This window comes from Alligator sinensis, unplaced genomic scaffold (assembly GCF_000455745.1).
Source record: "Alligator sinensis unplaced genomic scaffold, ASM45574v1 scaffold622_1, whole genome shotgun sequence".
NCBI lineage: Eukaryota > Metazoa > Chordata > Crocodylia > Alligatoridae > Alligator > Alligator sinensis.
Genome location: NW_005842551.1, coordinates 236,048 through 255,165, shown reverse-complemented (window position 1 = coordinate 255,165; position 19,118 = coordinate 236,048). Strand labels below are relative to the sequence as shown.

Here is a 19,118-nt window from a genome sequence, read left to right as displayed (position 1 = left end):
ACATTTAATACAGTTTTTCAGTATTTTGGTGGCATAAAAACAACCCCAGCCCTTGCCCGTAAAAAGCCACAAGCCAGCTAGCTTTTCTTACTAAGTAGCTCCAATTTGGAGAAAGCATAAAACAGCTTAATATCTGCAATGGCTAATCCCTGCATTGTGCTGAGCATTGCAACATCTCCTCCTTTTGAGGGTGGGGAGGAAACAAAGATCAAGGTGAAGTCTGGACGCATAAACCGTTCACCCTGCTTCACCCCATCCTGCCATGCCGTGTGCATTCTCTCTCTCTATATAACCAGAATGTATACAACTAACCCTGTTTTCTAGAACCACAATTGTTGATTGATGAGTCATTTTTCCTGTAAATGTATTTTTTAAATGATTTTGGCATTGTTCCTTGAAATTCCTGTCTCGCTATGTAATGGAAATTTTGACCTCACACTCTGGTTTCTTTAACATCACAGATACAGAGATTATGAGTTTGGAAGGATCAGGCAGTTGATGAAGGGATGCAGTAGAGAAATGTGCAGTTTAGAAAGGAACAAGGCTGTCCTAAATAAACTGGAAAGTAAATATTTAGTTTTATCAACATTAGGTTACTTTCATAATAATATAGCAACTCATTTGTTACAATTAAGGATATGTCTCATTTTTTCAGGAGTTTATCATCCAGCCATAAAAAGCCATTCTCAAATTAAACTTGGCTTATAGGAGTTTAGCAATATTCTTTTTTAAGAGGTTAAATTATAGTTTCTAAAACTGTTGCATCTAAGCAACAGAAAGCAAGATTAATGGTATAAGACCATAGTTTTAAATGTATAGAACCAGAAATAAACTGAACATAATATACCATACAATGTGGCGTTACCATTTTAGGAACTATTTTTTTTAATCAATCACCAAAGCTCAATGGTTCACTGCCTCTCCTTCCTTCAGTGGAGACAACATGGAAACAACAAGGTGGTCTGATATCCCTCCCCACCTCCAAGGTCAGACGTGCAAAACTGAGAATGCCTGGCCTAGATATTAAAATGATGTTTTGCAATAACCTGTCTATACATCCTGTGAAAAAATGATGATGGCTTTTCTGGATTGTCATACTTTGAATCAGATCAGAATACATATAAAATGTGCCTCAATTCACACAGGAGACTGCAGAGAATCAGTCAGTAACTGAAGGTGTAGTTCTAAACACACAGTCCAGACTCAATCAGGGGATAACTGACCTATTTAAAAGACAGACAGATGCATCTGCCCCCTCTGAGGAGTTGTTGTGCTCAGGGCCACCAAAGTTCAAGTTACTCTATTTAAACCTAGGAGGTGAGAAGTTCATGGCTCAAACATAGCTCAGACCTTCCAGAATAAGGACTGCTCATTCAGGCTCTTTAAGTGACGAGCCTGAAATGTGGGGCCCTGAAAAAAAAAAAAAATCACAAAGCAGACTCCCTTAAACAAGGATGCAACCAAGGTACTTCAAAGTGATATCTCCTGTTAATGTGAACCCTCCTTCCACTCTGCCACAGATGTAGTTTGAGCTAACCAATTTTCAGTCAGGTTTACTAAACCGACTAATCTTGGAGAGCCTTTGTGCCCGTACTCAGTCACATCACTGTTTCATCAACAGACTGATGACACTACAACTCACATAGTGCTGTCCCCCCTCTCCTGCCATACATGCACACACAGGTTTTGTTTAGGTGTAGGACAAATTAGAGACCAAACTGAAGCCCCAGAGAATACCACAAGTTAGAATAACATTAAAGTAACTTTGACCGTGTGTGCCAGGATCTACAATTGTGTTAAAAGCTCCCCATGATCACTTATGCCAAGGGCCAGGTGATGTGTCTGAAAGCATCAGCAAGGACTGTGTCCCTGTGCCTGTTTTCATGAAGAAATTAGTTACCCTCACAGTCTTTCACCTATGTCACAGCCAGGCGCAAAGCCTGACTGACCAGGCTGTAAAATGTTTGAAATGATAAGATATCATTGGATCTGGCCTGCAACCAACCTCAAGAAACCTGCCAAGAACTTACTGAGCAGAATTCCCAGAAAAGATAGCTTTTACTGGAGAACCTGGAAATTGGTTATTTTTAGCTCCTCCTCCCTGCGAAGCAGTATAACCACTGAGTTTGTGAGAAGTTATATTAATCTTCTGTGCAAGTGTCCCTAAAATATTCTCATGCAGAAAGGTCTATGTGGAAAATTTTCTTCACCTGTAATCATAAAATAATTATAAAGTGGAGAACAAGGTTGAATCTGTTTCCTTCCTCCCTTCCACAGTCTAAAGGCTAGGGTGGGGGGCAGGGGCAGTCATGTGTCAAACTTAGCTCTCCATTGTGCTATTTCAGTTTATCTATACAGTACACGCACACAGAAGAGCTGGGAGTGTGGGGGGGGGGGGGGGGAAATCAGTAATAAAATTCAGTCTGCCTGTGATCTAAGATGATATATGGACAGCTTTAACACAAAGCATCCAAAGAGACCCAATGTATAAACCATCACTGGGCACAGGAGAGAGAGTATCAAAAGCATTTTTATGACACTAAAAATCAAAAGATGCATTTACTCTTTTTCCTTTCAAAGTCAAGCGAGTCCTTCTTACAAATCATCCTTTTCACCATCACAAGCAGGCTCCCTGTTTCAAGCTCAAGGCACAAAATGCGCTGGGAAGGGGCTAGCTAATGTGAAGGAAGAACATACAAATGTCCATAACTTGAAAGAATTCAGTTGGGTAGAGAACAGAAAAAAACAGACCAACCTCTTGTCTGGGCAGTTAGTCAAGGCACTAAAGAAACTTGCACCAGATGTTTCTAGATGTTACCTCAGCTGCCTCCCAAACCACTGTCACGTCTATGCTCTTCCTTATTAAAATACCAATGTTATTAACTGGAACCATGCATGCATTTCTCCTGGGAAAAGTCTTAACATATCATTTATAGGCCTGCTGAGAACCATTATTAGAAACACAAAAGCTCAAAAAGTGTAACATATAAAAAAACTCAGTAATAGTGAATTTGTTTAATAAAACAGAATATGCAAATGAAACAGGAAAGAAACATAGATACCCTTTCCTTATGCTCCTTACCTTGCAGGAAAATCCAGTATAAGAGGACAGGCTCAACTTTACACGGTAGCAGTACCTTCCTGTTAATCATTCAGGACAAGACTTACCTCCCAATCCAACTCAACCCAACCGAACTTCCTCTCCCAACACACGCATGCTATGAGACATATTTGCATGTCAAGGAAAACACACCACAACCATCAACTCCACCAAATCCCCAAGAGTACATCTACACTTCATCCAGCAGTACAACTGTAGGACATGCAGGTGAATGGGAGACAAACAGGTTTGCAATACAGAAAAGACCTTAGTTCCCTGGATGCCAGGGTTGGAAGGGTGTAGTCAGCCCCGCAAGCAGGTTGGGTCCCAGATAGACATCTACAACCCTGCCACTGCACCTCCACTGTGTCATTGTCTACACTAGCTAAATTATAGCTAGCTTGTGTACAGCAACCACTTCTCCTAACACACCTCTGACTGCAAGGAAGACAACCCACCACACAGGACTAGAAATATTTAAAAAGAATAAAATGTAACGAGCCCAAAATGATAGCTCTGTCTGTTATTTCATATCAGGAGGTCAATGTCAAGTGCTACAATAGCCTTGGGAGTTTGATAATGTAGGTTCAATTCCTTGATATGCAACAAAATCCCTTCAGTGTCCTCAGGCAAGTCACTTATTTATTTCTCCTGAAAAATGGAGAAAACAACATTTTCCACCTGACAGGAGTATTGTATGTTCTCAGATATTGTAGTAATAGAGGCTGCCCAGGTACCTCATAATACTTAGATAAAAATAAATCTTTGCCAATTTCAATGGACATACAAATAGCACTCTTCTAGCACAATGTTCTCTTGTTCCCTTTGTAGTATCAGACCACAGGCATACAATGCAACTTGGTGGTGTTTGTGGGCTCCTGTACCTGCCTCCCTCAGCACATATCTCTTACAAATGTGCGTATTATCTAGATCCTTTGCTGGACAATTTTTTCTTTACCATGTGCTTAATTGTCTAGTGAGAAAGGAATGCAAAGAAAGAACATTTGAAATAAACTCAGTGAAGCAGGGGAAAGTAAAGATACTTCAACCAAATCAAAACAAAAAAAGATTATCTGTATTCATAAACTCATAGCAAAACAGGGCTGGGAAGCGCTTCAAGAAGTCATCCTTGTCCAAACCAGGGGAGCTCAAGTTCTTGGCCCCACGGGCCACATGAGCAGTGTTGGTCTGGTTTGCAGGCTGGATCCCAGGGTCAGCACCCAGCTTAGGCTCCATGCCACCTTAGACCAACCCCATGTGCCCAGTCCTGGCCCTGCACTGCCTCAGCCTAGTCCCATGTGCCCAGCACCACGCACAGCACAAGTGTTCATGTCACAACCCCTGTCAGGTAATACCTGGTAATGCCTGCAAATTCTGCTCATGCTCCAAACCATGATTTTGACCCTACAAACTGACCAGCTGTAACCAGTCATTATGCTTTGTGACCAAAGTAGACATCAGCCCTCCTTAGGGACAGCAATGACAGTACTGTCTGCAAACCATGAAGGGCTTTCAATGGCAAAAAAAAAAAAGAACTAATTGTAAATCTATGTAAGAAAGTCCTGCATGATGTCTTCTGCTTAGAAGAGATGCACCAAGGGCCGCATAATAACTGTCCTTCCATACCTGGAATGACTACAGTGATTGAAAGACCACACAAGCAATTTGAAAGTGCCATATTTGCTAAAATTGGAATGGTCATCATTTCTACAGCAAAGACTGAAGAAAACAACACTGAAATCCTGACTGTTGAACTCAACAGAATCACAATTACTTCAGTCTACACACCATCTACCATGAGTTTCGCCTTTACAGATACACAAGAGATCACTTAGAATAAACCATGGGTGATCACTGGAGACTTTAACAGACACAGCACAAAATGCAGCAACGATAAGACCAATAAAGATGGTGAAGCAGTAGAAGCTTAGTCAGATGCATACCAGCTGAGTTTGATTCATGACCCAAAGCTACTACCTAAATCATTAAACAGCAGCTGCTAGAAACAAGGATACAACCCAAACCTTATATTCAACAGCAATGCCATCAGTGGGCTTAGTAATAAAATGGTATTAGACCCCATCCCACATTCCCAAAAATCAACCAACTGGCATTCAGCTCAAAGGTGCAGTAACTCCTGTAACAATGCCATGTCACTAATGTTTCAACCTTAAAAAGGCAAACCTGAAAGGCTTTTCAGAATACTTTGATGCCACAGTCAAAACCATCAAACTATGGCCTGAGAACTATGACCAATTAATAAAAGCTATACAGAAATCTGCAAGGAAAAACAAGAATTCAAGAAATCCTGGCAAACCCTGATTGAGTCACCTGATATGATGCATAATAGTAAAAAGGCATGGGTGACAATACATAAACTAAGTGACGACCCATGAAAGGCAGATCAGCAGCATAATGTCACTGCTAGCCAAATTGCTTACCAGATGCTTCTCAATGGAAAAAGCCTAAAAACCAAAAACAAACAAAAAAAACCTCGGACTGGAAAGGTACAAGCACCCCAGAGACCTGGGTTTTACAAGCCCATTCTCAATGATGGAGCTGAATGCTGGTATTAATGCACTGAAGACTAGGAAAGCAGCTGGCCTTGACAACATACTTACTGAACAAATTAAGCAATTCAGACCCCAGACTCGAGAGAATGGCTCCTCTGCCTATACAACTCATGCACAGCTAGTCAAAAATTCCAATGATAAGGCAACATGGTCAGGTACCGGCACTTCTGAAGCCAGAGAAAGATCTATCTGACCCAAAAAGCTTCAGACCTATTTCTCTGCTCCCCATACAAATTATACAAGTGACTGATACCAAACTGGCTTACCCCATATGTGGATAAACACCTAATCCCTAAACAGTGTAGCTTTTGCCTTGGAAAATCGACACTGAGTAGCTGCTCAATCTAACTTAACATATTGAGGATGGTTTTGAAAGAGGCCAAATCACTGGAGCTGTCTTTGTTGACTTAACAGCCTCCTACAATACAGTTTACCACTGGCAACTCCTCCACAAGACCCTGTAAATGACAAAAGATCAATGCAGATGACCTGTGCATAACAGCCCAAGACCCTGGCTTTCACCATGTCAAAAAATCCCTAAGCGAGGCACTAATTAACCTAACTTCTTACTACATTGAAAACCAATTATGTGCCAACCCAGCGAAAACACAAGTATGTGCTTTTCATCTGAAAAACCATGAGGCTGGCCAACTGCCAGCTCAACATTACATGCTCTGGGACCCCACTATCCCACTGTCCAAAACTAGTTTTCCTTGGAGTTATCCTTGATCAAACCCTCTCATACAAAGAATACATCATGAAGACAAAAGCAAAAGTGAGCACTAGAAACAATGTTCCATATAAGCTTGCCAACTTGAAATGGGGAGCTAGTCCCTCAACCATCTGAACCACTGCTCTAGCTCCCAGCCAAGTATGCATACCCTGAATGGGAGCTATGCATACATGCTAAGAACCTTGACCCCATTCTGAATGATAGCTGCTGATGCATCACAAGATGTTTGAAGCCTACCAGCCTAAAGTGTGTACCTGCTAGCTGGCATTGCTCCGTCTGATATCAGAAGAGCAGTGGCCAGCAGGATAGAACAACTGAAACAAACTGAAGATGCAAGACACCAAGAGATGTGGGTTTTCTGGAAAATTTTCCAATGCCCTAAATAGAGTGTGATCTGATTTAGCATGTTTATTTAACTTATATTTAGTAAACAAAACTAAAAAAGTACCCCCATATTAAATGTTATGTCCCAATAGATGCAAGTATTTGAACTGAAAAATTTGATTAGGAAAAAAAATTAAATACAGCACACAATGTGGTTCAAATGTTATATTCAAACAAATTCAAAACTTTATGTGGAAAGAAATTATTTTTATTGGAATGCTTGTAAAAACATAAAGACACTACACAATAGCATGTATTTCCCTTACATTGTTTGTTTAAATGTAAGAAAAAACCGAAGGCACTGAAAACCGTTGACACACTAATTTTAGCACGCACAAAGAACTGTGTATATGCCGTGGTTGTCCATTCATCTACTTCAACAGAATTCAACTCTCTTCCACTGAGGTCATTGCAGCACCTCCAGTTTCACTGTCATCATCTGTAGAATCACTTGCACTGCTTATTAGTTCCATTTCAGAATCAGATTGAGGCAAACCTGATTCAGAATGACTTGAACCACAGTCTCTTTTGCTAAAGGATGGCTTTACCAATGAGTCTATGGGCAAGAGAAACTTATCATCATCTTCTTCACTAATTGTGCTTCTGACCGATTCTCCAGAAGCAAGAGATTCTGAGAAGTAGAAACAAGCTTAGCGGCGTGTTCATTTGTTAGTCTATTCCTCTTTTTTGTCTTGATTGAGCTGAAAGCCTTCCAGTTCCATTCACAAGAAGCTGCTGTTGGTAGAATGCTTAGGATCCTCAGAGCAATCCTGGACAACAGTCAGGTGTTACAGTATCCCTTCCACCATGTGAGGGGAGACATATTCTCTGCTGCCCACCAAATGATGTCTTTGCTCCAAAGCTTTTTTTTTTTGCATGGTACTCGACAATGTTTGTCAGCATGGCTATTTCGTTGATGTTGGGGACATTCTTAGCTACTTCCATAATTGTATCAAGAGCCAGTAGTTAATTCATCTTCTGATAAATGTTGTCCTCTGTGTTGAGGATCCAAAAGGTTTGATGCCAGATGAACTGGATGAGAGCAAAACTCAGATCTCTTAGTAAACATTTGTTTTACTACTTCTTTTCTGGATCAAGGTGAAGAAGGCAAAAGCTCAATTTGATTTTCATTCAGTTGTCTTAAAATCTCTGGAATATTTGGATGGCTTGGTATATCTCCTTCAAGTCTCTTGATAACCACTCAAACTGGTAGTAGCAAACTCAATGTTCCTTGAACTTGAACCCAGAACACACCATTGTTGAGAATCTGCTTCTGAATGTTCACAGGAATAATCCGGGATACTGTCTCATTTACTGAAGCACACTTCAAATAGTTTTTTGTGCGCAACAAACTGTGTAAACACTTTGTAGCCAAGCCCCATCTAGTTTCTCCTGGCAATAAAAGTGCACTTTCCTTCCCCTGCTTTCTGTAATTTCTTCAAAATCTGATTAGCAATATGAGGATTGTTGCATACCTTCACAATCGCTTTGCAGTTTGCCAATATGGTCTTCATTGTATTCACACGATGTCCTTTGCCAGAAGATTCAACCCATGAGCAAGACAGCCAAATACTATTAAAGGCAAAGTATCCTCATTTAATATTTGCCATGCAGTTTTCATGTTACTCGCATTATCAGTTATAAGGGCTTGTACCCTGGAGAGACCTGCACTTTCTTCCCCCAGACCTCGCAGCTCAACATTTTCATTTTCCATTTCTTGGAAATCTGCTATTTCACTTGAGCTACCAAGTTCCTGCAACACAAGGGGGGAAAGATTTTTATTTTAGCCTATGAAAATAAGGCTGGCCTCATCCATCAGAAGGACATGAAAAAGCAGGAGGGAGCTTGCTTCCTCCCTCCCTGCCAGAAAGAACACTCTGTTGCTCTACTTCTGCTCAGTTTCCCTGGGACTGCAGAGCTGAAGCAAAGTATAGTCTAGCCTCTGCCATCAGCCAGAGGACTAAGCTCGTTCTGCTGGATTGAAATAGATAATAGTTAACTATTATGTAATTTTAAAAAATATATTGTTGAGCTAAGCTACTTTGGGTACTTAGTGCAGGCAGAAAAGCAGAATACAAATATTTCAAATAAATAAATAAATAATAGTCCAGAGCTGCATTAACAACTTTTAAAACTATAATATTTTAAAACAGTATAGATGATGGTCTATACTGTGTGCTGTTTAGCATAGTAATTTGTTTACTTATACAGGATTCCTAAAGTAGACTTTTCTCAAATGGTGTTGTTCCACCACTTGTGGTATTAGCTGTCTGTATATGGCTTGTACTCTTTCAAAACAGTTTCTACATGTTATTAAATGTTTTTTCATTTTTTTTGTGTTGTTAGAATACTCCTGCCTGCAATACTTACATCTACCAACTTTCTTCCTTCCTTCAGTGCTTAAACTTCACTAGAATGATGCCCCACACTAGTTTTTTTCTGATTAGGCATTATTATGACTACTTCAAAACCAAAGCACTACAAAAACTAACAGATCTTATGCAAACACTTCCAACTTCCCCAACTCAAGAAAGGACATGAGAGACTGCTCTGTGCATTTGCTGAACTGAAAGTGAAACAAAAATTAATCAGTTTTAGTTTTGCTTTCACTTGCAATCTGGGGTTAAATAAAAATTTTGTCTTTGGTTTTGATTTGACCTGCACAGCCAATTAGGTGAATTCATTTTTGGTTTGGATTATGTGAGTGTATTTACCCTTCTGTTTACAAATCAATATAACATATATGTACTCTCTCACACACTTCCTAGGGAAAATCACCTAAAAAACATTAATTACAACTTTGAAACTGCCAAGCTTGCCTAATAGTGTATTGCCATCCATTCATTGTTACTAATGAATTTTATGAAAAGGAAAATTTCCCACAGAAAAATAAAGCACTGGAAAATTTTCCACCCCACATCTCTGGAGACAACCGCTGTACAACTGTCCTGCAGCACACAAACATCGGAAGTCATGCAAGAGCTTCCTCACCAGCAACCTTTTGATGCTACACCCAAGGAGACATGGTGACAGATATGGAATGACAGGCTGAAGAAAATACCTGACAGTTAAAAATGTACATTCCAGCAACTGAGTGTTTACCACCGGGGCTGACAAACCATGGCAAAGGTGGCGATGTCTCAGCTGCCTACATACCAGAGTCAGACGTTCCAAGGAACTAATGAAGAAGTGGGGTTATATCTTTAGTTCAACCACCTGTGACTGTGCCACAGAGCCTCAGACTATGCAACACCTGTTGCAATGCCCACTGCTCAAAGGCACATGTACAAAGAAAGATCTTGCAAAGTACAATTGACAAAAACAAGAAAGTAGCAAAATAGTCAAATGTGCTGTAGACACACAAAAAGAAGCTGCAGCCCCATGCTGCCTCATCCCCATGTGCCCAGATCCAACCCCAAGCCACAACGGCTCTGCGTGCCCAGATCTGATCATACTCTGCCTTGGCCCCACACCACCCTCAGCCCCGTGTGCCTCAATATGCCCCTGCTGCCATGGCCCCACGTATGCAGATCAAGTCCTGTACCACCTCAGCCCTGTGTGCCCAGATCTGACCCTGTTCAGCCTCAGTCCCATGTGCCTCATCTAGTGCTCCCAACACATCCAGAAATTAAGGCTGCCCTGCCTTGGAGAGCCCTGCAGGCTGGATGACAGCTCCACAAACTGGATCTGGTCCAAGAGTTGGGTGTTGGTCTAAATCATACCAGACAAATCTCCACATTTAAAAACCTGTATTTAAAAACCTCCAACAATGGAGATTCAACAACTGCTCCATTAACCTTTTCTGGTGCTTAATCCCTCTCACAGTTAGAGCTGTCTTTCTATATATCGTAATTAAATTTACTTTGTTGCAATTTCAACCCATTAATTCTGGTTCTGTCTTTTGTGAACTCACAGAACAGTTGATCACCAGGGATCCTGGTTTTCTCTAATTAAAAAAAATCCCCAATTTTCAGTTTAAAAAAAGTAATCCCAAATCCACATTTTTCCACGATTAAAATGGAAATTATTTCCACGATTAAAATGGAAACACACACACACACCAACTGCCCATCAAGAATGACAGAGGGGTGGGGAGGGGGCTGGGATGAAGTGCCACCACCTAACGCCCCATGCTGCCACTGTTCTGCCTCTTGCAAGGAGTGGGATGGGGGAGCCGAGGCCAGCAGTGCCACCACCACCCTCCGTCTGGCCCTCAGCGTGGCTTCGGAATCATGGCGGCGCTCCCCCACGGTTGGAGCACTCTGATTGGCTGTTTCCGTCAGCCAATCAGAACACGAATAAAGTGTTACAGACAGACAGACAAACATACTTAGGCTTTTATAATATTAGAATATATATATTGTTGTTTCATTTAAATTATGGAAACGTGTATTTGGAGTTACCTTTTTTTAAGCAAAAATTGGGGATTTTTTTTAAATCAGAGAAAACCAGGATCTCTGTTGATCACCATTCTTGTTGCATGTGAAGACTGCTATCAAATCTGCCTTCAGTCTTCTCTTCTCTGAACTAAGCAACTCCAGTTCTTCCAACCTTTCTTCATCTTTCAAGTTTTTCAGACTCCTAGTCATTTTTTTTCTCTTCATTGGAACTTTTTCAATTTGTTTGCACCTTCCTTGAAGCCTGAGGTCCAAACTGGACACAGCACTACAGGTAATACCTCAGCAATGCTGAATAAAGTAAAAGAATCACTTCATGTAACTTGCATTTGCCAGTCCTGTTAATACATCTCTGAAGGCTATTAGCTGGAGGAGGAGAAGAGGAGAAGGGATGGTGAGGGGAACAGGGAATGGGAGAAAGGGGATTGCAACAAGAACACACTATTGATTCATATTCAGCTTATTATTATTCATATTCAGCTTATTTGCCCCACTATAAACCCCCAGGTTTTCTGCAGTAATTCTGTACTCATTCCCCAGTTTGAATACTTCCCCAGTTTGAATACTTAACCCTGTAGGGTATGCCTACACAGCAAAACACGCCCATCAGGGTAACTAGAAATAATGGCCACAAACTGAAGGAGATTAAATTTAGACTAGACATCAGGAAAAAAATTATTTACAGTGAAGGCTGCCAAAATATGGAATACGCTTCCAAAAGAGGTGGTGCTGTCCCCTTCCTTGGAGGTACTTAAAAGGACATTGGACAAACACCTGGCTGGGGTCATCTGACCCCAGCACTTTTTCCTGCTCAGGGCAGCTTTCCTGCCCAGAGCAGGGGGTCGGACTTGATGATCTAATAGGTCCCTTCCGACCCTAAAATCTAAAAATCAAACAAGAAAAATCTATGCTCTGACACGCTGGATTTCCAGTGCATTGGAGCCAACTCTCCACACATGTATAGGAGACCTCTTTTCCTTAATGAGGAGAGGATTACAAAAAGTCCTGTATTTCAGTTCATTAGTAGAAATATGTGTCAATCATTTGTCCTTCCAATTTTATTGGCTGTGCCTAGAGGTAGGGCAGTGCACAGGCAGAAGAAGCAGGGTTTCAAACAGACCATGGAGGTAGACAGATTGCATTTTTTGTGGTGGCCCTATCCCTTACTGCTGATTGGCCAAGAGGCCCTGAATAGACTATAAGGTGGACAGAAAACTGGCTGGAGCATCAGGCTCAGAGGGTAGTAATCAAAGGCTTTATGTCTAGTTGGCAGCCGGTATCAAGTGGAGTGCCCCAGAGTTGGTCCCGGGGCTGGTTTTGTTCAATGTCTTCATCAGTGACCTGGAAGATGTCATACAGCGCACCTACAGTATGTCTGGAGAGGACACTGAGTGGGGGGGAGTAGTAGATAATGCTGAAAGATAGGGCTAGGATTCACAGTGACCTAGACAAATTGGAGGACTGGGACAAAAGGAATCTCATGAGGTTCAACAAGGACAAGTGCAAAGTCCTGCAATTAGGAAAACTCCCATGCACTAGTACAGGCTGGGGGCTGACTAGCTAGGCAGCAGCTCTACAGAAAAGGACCTGGGGGTTACAGTGGATGATAAATTGAATATGAGTCAGCAGCATGCCCTTGTTTCCAAGAAGACTAACAGCATAGTGGTCTGCATTGGTAGGTGTGTTGCCACCAGGTCAAGGGAAGTGATTATTCCCCTCTATTCAGCACTGGTGAGGCCACATCTGGAGTGCTGTGTCCAGTCTTGGGCTCCCCACTCTTGTGTCTTGTGGACAAATTCAAGAGTCCCATGGAGGGTAACAAAAATGGTTCAGGGGCTGGGGCACATGACTTATGAGGACAGCCTGAAGGAACTGTTCTTATTTAGTTTAGAGAAGGGAAGATTGAGAGGGGATTTAATAGCAGCCTTCAACTACCTGAAGGGAGGTTCGAGAAAGGATGGAGCTAGACTGTCTTCTATGGTGGCAGATGACAGAACAAGGAGCAATGATCTCAAGTTGCAGGGAAGTTTAAGCTAGATATTAGGAAGAATTTTCTCACTGGGAGGGTAGTAAAACACTGGAACAGCTTACCTAGAGAGGCTGTGCAATCTCCACAGGTTTTCAAGGCCTGGCTAGACAAAGCTTTAGCTGGGATGATCTACATGGAAATGGTCCTGCTTTGAGCAGGGGGTTGGACTAGATAACCTCCAGAGGTCTCATCCAACCCTAATTTTCTATGATCGTATGAGAGAAAATAGCATCCATCAATACATGGCAATTGCATGTCAAAATTGCAAGGACAACCTCCAGAGAAAATAGCATCCATCTACAGTCATTACTAGAAAAACATAAATATTTTCAAATATATTTGACAAAAAAATTATTTTATCCACAAACATGATATATATATGAATCATATGATTCATAAAAAGATATATAAAACTCATAATTACTGGCTTATCTAACCACTGACAGAAAAAAAGTAATGTAAAAGCTTCTAGTTAAATAAAAAAGTTATCAACAATTTTAAAATAACATTCTTTGGTAATTGACCTTCCCTGTAAACTCATTATTTAATCTTTACTGCTACCAATTCCTTTTTCCTTTACTCATTTACCAAAGGTGTATTTACTTGAACAACATTACTGGCATAAACTGGATTTAGTCTCTACTTGCAGCAGTGGAAGGATATGTATTTGCACATATAAAAAACTACAGACCTTTATTTCTTACTCACTTCTTTCTGCCAGACTATCTATTTTGAAATATGAATCCTTACCCAACCTTACCCTGAGCTTAAAGGTTGCACTTAAGTAGTAGACATTTACTGTCAATAGTATAAAAAAATGTGTCTGCTCAAGTTTTTACTGATAAGGAAATTTGCTCAGAAGTCTGTAATTCTAGCCTTTCAGCTAGCGTACCAATATCTCAGCAGATTAAACAGTTTGTTTTAGAGATTTATTAGAAAAGACTAATTAATGATTCCCACTAGACCTCTCCCAGCTTACTGGCTGTTCAAACTATGTTTCCTACAGAAAGATGTTTTACTCTCAGCTGTATAGAAATGTTACCTGTATTTACTATGTGCAACATGCTACACCAGGCCAGGGGGGAAGGGGGAAGGGGAGGGAACACCAAGATACAGCCCATTGCCACTGCTTGTCCTGCTGCCAGAATTCCAGACCCATGGGGAGTCCTGTAGGCCAGATGACATGGCTCTGTGCACTGGATTAGGTTGGCAGACTGGCCCTGTGTGTTAGATCGGACTCACAGACTGGTCCCATGGCAAAGATCTGGCCCAAAGGGATGAATAAATTGGGCACCACTGCACAGCCATAAAAGGTACAGTCTATCTTAGGGCTCTGCAACCTCCATGCATTGTGGGCTACATCATACTTTGCTCATCTTGTCAAACTTAAGAAACACTTCTGTGGAAAGCAAAGTTTCCCATAGCTTCAAGCAGCAACAGAAAGTTTTGCAGGTAACATTACCCAAGGGCCACAGGCTGGGACCCCACCAACCTGGCATTTAAGAAATTACCAGGAGTCAAGAATTATCAGTTCTTGCCATGCTGTTGCTGACATGCTGAGTGACCCTGTCCAAGCCACTCAGTCACATGGGCTAGCAACAGACATTCAAAAAGCCTGAGCCTGAACTGATTCAGTCTTAGGTTGTGTGTCAGGGGGCCTCCTGGGGCCGAGCTCCGTGGCCCGCCCACCTGTCACCGTGACAGGGGGCCTATTCAGGGCCGAGCTCTTCGTGGCCCGCCCTGAGCTGGAGGCCGAGCTCTTCGTGGTTGCCCCTGTCTCTGGGCAACCGCCCGCCTATCTCGCCCACCACGCCTTTGATGATAATTGATTCAATCCGATGTCAATTAAGCGGGCGGCTACCTGTTGTAATGCCCCGATGCCAGGGGGCGCTCTGCGGCTCCGACCTCCCCTAATACCGCAGCCCAAGCCTCGCAGATGGCATCATGGTGTTCACCTAATCACCGGCCCCATACAGGACCCCTCTATGATCCTTTCTGATCAGGCGGCCTCTCCGCCGTCATCCAGGCTACCTAGCCCCCCCGAAGCTACTTTCCCCTCTCGGGTGTGGTTCCCCCGGAACCTTCGGCCACTTGCCCTGGCCCACCTCCAGGCCAGTCGGGACCCCAGGCCCCCGGCTCTTGGGCGTCCCTCGCGGTGGGCCCCCGGCCCTTCTGACTCTCATAGTTCTGGCCCCAGTTTGGGCCAGTCGAGGGTACTTTCCCCTTTGGGCTGGGTCTCTCTAGCCCCTCACTCACATCCTCAGGCCTCACCATGCCACTACTCCCTTTCTCCAAAGGGGCAACCGCAGCACCACGCCCTGTACACTATTACACTCTCGAGGTCTGCCCTCTCTGGGCCCTTCACAACACTGGCCCTCTGGGCCCCTCCAAACACTCAGGGTCACCCACCCGGCGGTGGGAGCTAGGGGTTAAGGCGCCCCGACCCGCCTTTCACCGGGGTGATAACTGGCCTGGCATTTCCTGGGGGCTCCCGCACCACGGAGAGCCCCACCAGACCACCTACTCCCGGCAGGGTGCAGTTTCAGGTCATGCCCAGGACCAGGAGCCTCCTTACCAACCCCTTGCAGCTCCCCCTTACCTCCAGGTAGTTCTCAGCAGCCCTCCGGCCAGGCGATGTTGCTGCCTGGCTGTTGAAATAGCCAGCCGCTGTCTCCAAAATGGCTGTCCTCATCAGGCACCTGGAGGCTGCCAGCTCCAGGCCCTTAAAGTGGCAGACATCCTGTGCTCTGCCACAGGTTAGTCTAACCTGGCTAGGCTAAATCAGTTTGTAACTGTACAGACATCCCAGAAATGCAGGCACATGCCTGCAGTGGCTCAGGCTAGAAGCTAGGGGGTGCTAGAACAGCCCTCCCTTCCCTTCCATACTGCTGAGCTGAGGGGCTTGTGGTCAGGCCCCAGCAGGATGCTCCGATTAGGGAGGGGTGGACCCCCCTTCTGACCAGCTCAGCAGGGAATTGATGACACAGTGTTTATCACCCCTAACTCAGTGTTTATCAGCACATTAAAAAAACAAATGAGGGACATTACCAACAACCTGTTGATTCTGCCTTTGTCCCATCTGCCACAGCATGGACCGTAGCTAGCATGGGGTCTGCTAGCTAATGCTAAAAGGTGTCTGTGTAAGGCACAGGGGACCAGGGACTCCTGCTTAGCAGGGAGTGGTGAAGGGAGGTGGGGGAGCAGGGGAAAGCCAAGCAGATGCCTGCAGTCTCTATCAGAGCTGCAGCCAGGGAGCAGAGGGGAGAGGCCACCCCTGCCATGGAGCAGAGAGCCCCTCCCAGCCCAGAGAGCATGCCAGGATGCTGGGAGAGTTTGGCTTCATTTAAATTAGCAAGGGGTCTGGGACAGACATTGCATAAACCGGCTTGACCCAAATCAGTTAAGTCTGATACTACATTTCATAGACATTATAGACATTAGGGCTGGAAGGAACCTTATAAGATCTTCAGGTCCAGCCCCAACCAGGTTTCAACCGGGTTTATCTCAAGCCGGTTTCAGTCATTTTCAAAGTGGTTTACGTGTACTGAACATCTGTTTTGTTACAGGTTTAAACCAGTTTCTGATCACTTAAATCAGTTTGTGTGTAATGTCTGCCCCTAGCCATGGCAACCCCATGGCACCTTTTCTTTGTCTGAAAAAATGGCAGCATATACTTAATTATTTGAGAATGGATGGAAAGCCTTGGTAACATTAAGCAGATTGTAGTCATGAGAGAGCAGGCAGTACAGAAATGGAAAATATTACCATATATTCAAAGGGAAAAAATCCCCCATAATCACTACCTTGCACATATGTTTCTAACACAAATAAATGCCTCCAAACCTTTATTTCCTGCTCTCTAATTTTCATGACTTGTATTGGGTAGAGAATGGGTCTAGACAAAAGAAAAATAAATTAGGTGCTCATATATAAGATCAGGGGTAGGTTACATTTAAACAGCTCTCATCAGCCCAAAGGTTGCCAGAGAAGTCCTGTGTAAACCACATCAATGAAATACAGCCATCTCCAGAGGAAAAGGTGGCACCTTCTGTACCAGCAGTGTGGACAGGGAAATTCTGTCTAAGGACACTGAGGAAAAAAACACATGGGCAGCACAGTAGCATCCTCTAAAACGACGGTGTGCATGTAAATCCTTGATTCTGCAAAGGGGACATGGAGGCATTGTGTGATTCAGGCACAAAGCCACAGGTGACCACTGGCAGGACACAGAGTTCCTCCTTTTGCAAGTAAAACAAGCGCTCTTCTTGCCAGCCCACACTTCCTTGTATGTGCAGAGGTTCTTTCAGTATGAATGAACGCTCCAGCAAAAACTACTGTCCCATTCTCCTGGCTGTATCCCATAGAGAGGTCGGCAGCAGTCAACAGAAGCTTGGAGGAGTGCTTGCTTGTAATCTGAGACCCAAGTCCAATAGAACCATCCACTGGTGATAGCAACAATGAAAGTCCTCATGTAGATGAGGCCTGAGCATTTAGGGCTTGACAACTCTGTGAAAAAAACATGACCAACCTGGCCCTATACAAGTCTTCAATGTTACTCCTAAACAAGCTGCATCCATGATTACTTATGACAACGAAGCTTGCTAGCATAGCAAGGCTATGGTACAAAAGAATAGAGAGTGTAATCAGCCCATTTGTGGGGGATAAAAGGGAGGCAGGTATCAGGAAGAAGTTAGAAACCTCTCCACAGATCTAGACACAAGACTGTCTGCCACATAGGGCAGACAAGAACTTGATTTTATAGCAGTCTGCCTCCAAAAATTACCAAGGATGTTTGTATTTTTAAAGAGTAGCCATCAATTTGAAAGCTAGTCCACTTAAAAAAAATAAGTCGATGCCAATTTCTATAGTGTCACAACCACATTTCCTCCTTATGTTTTCCCTCTCCCACATCTGTGAAAGAAAGTGATGCAAAACAAAGGGAGATATGTGCTCATCCTTATCAACTCTGCAAAGGAATTAGGGAAGCTATCTGCACGAACACTGCTGTCAAGTCCACAGCCGACACTTAAAAAAAGATTTTTCAGTAGTATCTTTTAGTAATAACCTTTCCTTGTTGTAATGCCTGCTTTTCAGACAGAAGTCTAATCTTTGACTGAACTGTATCCTCTTAATCAGCAGTCTCTCAACTTGTAAGTCTTAATAGATGGATAATGAGAATGAACATTTCTCCTCCTCATGTGTCAATTCATGATTAGTCTAAACAATTAAGGGAGACAGAGTGCATAACACCAATTGGTTTCTTGGAGCATTCATCCATACAGCATGTCTGGCTGTGGCTTGAAAGAAATCTGGATTAAATAACAGGATTCATATGTGAAAAGATTGACAATAAACAGAATTTTAGTCCTATTCAGTCATAAAACAGCCAGCTTTTGTACTACATGTCCACATTAGGAAAAGCATTTCCTCTCAGAACATCATGCTGGGTGTTCAATCTGAGCACCCCAAAATAAAACCCAGAAAGATTATGTTCCATCTCCATTTTAAGCAGCTGAAAGCAGCAGGAGACACAAAGTTAATTACTGAAAAATTAAAGTCCTCTTTTAAAACTGCATAAAATAAAATGTGCTCAATTAGATTATCCAGTGTTGTCATTTTTAACAAAGCCAGTTGAAAATGCTCTCTTTCTTAAACGATAACATCTGAATCAGACAAGCCCAAAAGTGCCTTTTGTGGGCAATTAACTGAAATGGAGAGGGCTCTGATCAGCACAAAAGCTGCTTGCTACAAGCGTGCCATGCTGCTAAAGCAATCATGGTATTATTCAAAAGCAAGATAACACGATGTTCCTACACAACTGCATGTAGGGGTGGGGGAAGAACTCCAAGGAACTGGAATTGACCACTCCTTCCTGCACTCTCTGAGTAACACACAATTTAGC

The 19,118-nt window shown here is 42.9% G+C and overlaps 2 protein-coding genes across 2 annotated transcripts in view; one reads left to right on the top strand and one right to left on the bottom strand.

Moving 5' to 3' along the window:
• Nucleotides 1-19,118, top strand: part of FILIP1L (filamin A interacting protein 1 like) — a 322,841-nt gene that overhangs the window by 86,531 nt on the left and 217,192 nt on the right. The window lies entirely within an intron of this gene.
• Nucleotides 1-19,118, bottom strand: part of CMSS1 (cms1 ribosomal small subunit homolog (yeast)) — a 201,334-nt gene that overhangs the window by 148,960 nt on the left and 33,256 nt on the right. The gene's annotated exons all lie outside the window — the stretch shown is intronic.